We start from the raw sequence: 4,959 nt of genomic DNA on the forward strand, positions 1-4,959 counted from the left end.
ACCACTGCCCGACAGCAATGATATGTTGTATATTGGGTATATGTGCTACTTTTTTTTGCCACCCTCTAGTGCTTTTTTCTCTCTCTCTCTCTGAAATGAGATCGGAGCAGGATGGCTGAGCAGTGAAAGAGAGCTGAAAAGAGCTCATTCAGTTCAGAGAGGAGAGGAGAGGAGGAGAGGTGAACATACGGATAGAGACATGGAGAGGGGAGGGGTGATGAGAGAGAGAGAGAGAGGACCCGGTGACTCAGGCTGGAGAGAGTAAAGGGAGAAGGATGGGAGAAAAAAAAAACATAGGTTTATTCAGCTCACTGAACCATAGGCCTAGGGGAGGAGAGGGGGAACGGAGAAGAGAAGAAAAAAAAGAGACGGATGGAGAGATGGAGGGAGGCAGGGGGAGAGAGAGAGAGAGAGATTGTGTCATTGACTAAGAGGAGTGGAGGACGCACACACAACAGATGACGTCTTGGTTCAAAGGGACCGCAATGGCTTCTGGGACAAAAGAGCGAGGATTGGATTTCGGAAGTTGAAATCAAAGAGTATCGGGTATTAGAAGTACAATTAAGATAATACGATTCCTCACTGAGAACTACACTGAGATAATCTCATGTATGGTATAATTGAACTTTCTGAGCATGAAGATGACAAAAAATCCACATTATCATAAAAGCTCAAATTGACATTACAAAGGAAATTAATTTTCTTTGCTGGTTGATTGGATGCAAAGCGGATTCGCTTTATGTTTTTAAATTCACTTGTTTTGTCAGGATTCGTTTTGTTTTGTCCATTGTCTATTTTGTCCAACACACACAAAAACAGGCATGATACTTAAAACAGTGGTGGAAAAAGTACTCAAATGTTTTACTTAAGTAAAAGTATCAATAATGCAATGTAGAAGTTACAAGTAAAAGTCCAGAATAAAAAATGTAGTATAAAAGTATTGAAAACAAAATGTACTTAAAGTACCAAAAGTGAAAGTACTAAAATGTTTGAGAATAGCAGATCTACAAGCTCACAACGCGTCGCGATACGACGCGTTGTGAGCTTGTAGATAGGCTATTTTCAAATAGCCCAAGTATAAAATAGGGCTAAAGTGGTTAATGTATGTTTTATAATGTAAAAATGTATATCGGCAAAGTAACTAGTAACTAAAGTTTTCAAATAATTGTAGTGGAGCAAAAGTAAAACATTTGCCTCTGAGATGTAGTGGAGTAGAAGTAAAAGTACTGAACATTGGAAATACTCCAGCAAAGTAAAAAAAAAAACTCAAAAGTGTACTTAAGTACAGCACTTGAGTAAATGCACTTAGTTACTTTACACCACTGACCAAAAATAACACCACACCATGACATTACAGAATGGTGCGAGATGAGGCGCTGGGCGGGAGGGAGTGGCATGGCTCATTCACGGGCGAGCAAGTGATGATGCGTATAAGTCTCATCTTGAGGATTTGAAGTGACAGATGGATTTGGTCCCCTCAGTGTCATTAACCCATTTAGACCGGGAACGCATCTGCGTGTCATTTTTAGATTTGTTTGGCTATTAAAAATAGCAGATCTACAAGCTCATAGGCACTCGGTGCTTGTAGATCTGCATTTTTTTTTTATTGTGAACATTTTTGCAAACATTAAATGTTTGCACAAATTTTCACGATTGTTCATTTTTTTTACTACTCAAATCTTTGCTTCTGGGGATTCTACAAATGTCTTCTAAATCCCTCCATTTTTCAGAAAAACATATTTTTCTTTTCTATATCACGTTTCTATATCAGTGCTCAAACTTTTTCTTGTCAAGAACCCACAAAATTATATGTATTTGGCCACGGATACCCATCTCAAAATATGTTGTTCCAGGGACCCCCCAGAAGCAAAGATTTGAGTTAGAAATGTTTGCTTAAAAAAATATATATATATATTCAAAGATTTGCAAAACATTTCATGATTTTTCAAAAATAGCAGATCTACAAGCTCGTAGCTATGAGCTTGTAGATCTGCTATTTTTGAATAGCCCAAAGTATAAAATATGGACAAAGTGGTTACACAGATGCGTTCCCGGTCTTAATGGGTTAAAAGAGAGAATAGAGATTATGGCCTCTTTAATTACACCCTCCCGCTATCGTTTAATGATGTAACATCGAGTCACCCGGCTAAGCGACTTCCATCAGTCAGAAACAATGATTCACAATAGAGAGAGGCAAAGTCACAGAATGTTAAGTGGGAGATAAACTGGCATGTGGTAACATTTAAAGGACCAGATACCAGCGGTCTGTTATGTTTAGACTATTGATTATGACTCACAATAAACGTGACATTACTGCTGACCATTTTACTAATCATATACTGTTTAATAATGCAGCGATTCCCAATCTGTGGGCTGGGGCCCACATGATGTGCCTTGAATATATTTGCGGGCAAGTGGGCATGCAAAACATTAAAGGAGTACTTCAATCACCCATTTTCATATAATTGGTCCACACTAATGCTCATTATAATATGGTACCATTTTGGTCTACCCCGTCTGCGTCTCAGGGGAGGCCTGTGGACAGTTCAGAAACCTGCCTACCAGTGACATCACCAATGGTCCAAGCTAATAGAAACTGCAGGTTTTCTATTCCTGGAAAGTTAGCCTGCTATAATGGAAGCCAAAACATTTCATTGAAATCTTGTTTGAAAAAAAGAAAAACTGCCTAGCGATTATGTCACTGGTCTCATGGTTTGTTAACATTTTTGAGGAAGCCATTGGATTCCATTAATGTCAGTAAAGTATGAAAATCAACTTGAGATAGAATCAGAATGACCTTTACTGTCACATCACAGGTTTACAGGTGTAAAGAAATGGGTTTTTGTAGCATTTCATTTTGAAGTATTTCGAGCAGAAGAGAGAGGATAAAGGTAATCCAACACAAACTTTTTCTAAGTTACGTTATCCTTGTGTTTTCACCGTCTTAAACCCTTGTACCGTATATTCCGCACTATAAGGCGCACCGTCAGTGCGCCTTATAGTGCGGATGCGCCTTATAATCCGATGCGCCTTATATATGTATCAATATTGGTTCCCTTGGTTTCTGCACTATAGGGCGCACCGTCAGTGCGCCTTATAGTGCGGATGCGCCTTATAATGCGGTGCGCCCTATATATGAAAATAATACATTTATTGAAGGTGCGCCTTATACTCAGATGCGCCTTATAGTGCGGAAAATACGTAGTAGCGAGATTTATAGACTGTCAAATGTGTATTTATTCCACTTATATTCAACCTTGTAGAACATAGTCTAAATGAATAATCTCATACCAACAAGTGCTAATTTAGATTTGACAGCAGCTGTCGATTTAACAGCTGACTTCCCCAATGGACTACGACTTCTACTTCTACTCTCTGTGTCAGCATAATGGTGTTCACTCTCCATTCCGACATCTCACCACTCCGACTAGTGGCTTCCGCGTGCGGTTAGGGTTAGGGTTAGGGTTAGGTATAGGGTTCGTCAACGTCAAGGAGAAATGCACCCCAGCATAATACTCTGTCCTAAGTGCATACTATACAATGGACGTCCTTAACTTAACCAGTCAGCATTATATATACTGTATATATTGTACTGTCACTTAGTATCTAGCCTGTTAATATTTATCACCGTTTAGGGAGAGGATCTCTGGGTATAAAGTAGGGATGTCCGATATTATCGGCCTCCCGATATTATCATAAAAATGTTGTAACGGAAAATATCTGTATTCTTTTTTTAAATAAGTTTATGGTGTGTGTGATATGAAATGTGAGCTTACCATAATCACAGTAATCCTTAATCATATTCCATCATATTCAAGGGCTTTTGCAGAGAAATGAGACAGACTCCACTCACTTTCAAATTAGATCATGGCAGAGGGCAGTTGTATGTGTCTGTGTCCACCTGACGCTCATTGGCGCTCGTTAATGTTATAGGCATCAAAGCAATTATGCTTCTGCACTGTCAAATAGGCCAACATCTAATCTAAGAATAGTGGGACTCATTCAAATGGCCACCAGTGAGTCCCGGGACTCACTTTATTGAAAAGCTATCAACATCAACATATTATATTTATTAGATTTTATTTGATTAAATATGTAATGTTGTTAACAATTGGTAGACTTTTGGTGAAATAACCCTGCATATATCGGTATCGGTTGATATCGGTATCGGAAATTAGGAGTTGGACAATATCGGTATAGCATAGCCTATCGGATATTGGTAAAAAAAGGTCAATATCGAACATAAAGAGGGGTCGAAGACGACAACTCAGGAGGCTTTGGGCACAGGGGGGCTATTTGCCCCGTCAGCAAGTCTAGCAAGCCACTTAACTTAACTTTAGTTTAGTTTATTTTTTCAAGGCATTTACATTTTCAGTTAACTGATTTTTTTGCCCAAACAAAACTTACTAAATTCATCAAAACATGTCTGCCTCTCTTCCTTTTTCTTTCATCACCTATTTTACAGCCTTCGTTTTGACTGAAAAAAAGGTATAGACTGAAGCTTATTCAGATTCAAATTACGCCTTTGTCATTCAATTTAAAAATCCACCTTGCCCAAGTATTCAGACACATCAATTCATGTAACTAATTTCCATTCTACAATACCAAAAAAAAATCAAAGAAAGAAAGACATTTTTAATACAACTTTGTCAATCCTTGTGGAAGATGAAGTTTTCCCATTATACCCTATACGTGGTTCACCGGAGTCCCCTGGGGCTTTATGCTAGGCCCCCTCCTTTTTTCCAGAGTATACACCAAATATCTTTGCCGAAAAAAGCCATGCGTCGCATTGTGACCTTATAGATCGGGCTATTTTCTCAAAATGATCGCCCCACAGAACAGGGACGCTAGGGTTCATGTGGTTAATGCCTTTTGAAGCGAGGATTGATTCGAAAAAGTCTAGCCGAAAATTGTCCCCGGAGAGTTACGGCCTTAGAGAAATCCTCCAGTTCAACATTC

The sequence above is a fragment of the Gymnoscopelus microlampas genome (genome assembly GCF_963454915.1).
Source record: "Gymnoscopelus microlampas genome assembly, chromosome: 24".
Lineage (NCBI taxonomy): Eukaryota > Metazoa > Chordata > Actinopteri > Myctophiformes > Myctophidae > Gymnoscopelus > Gymnoscopelus microlampas.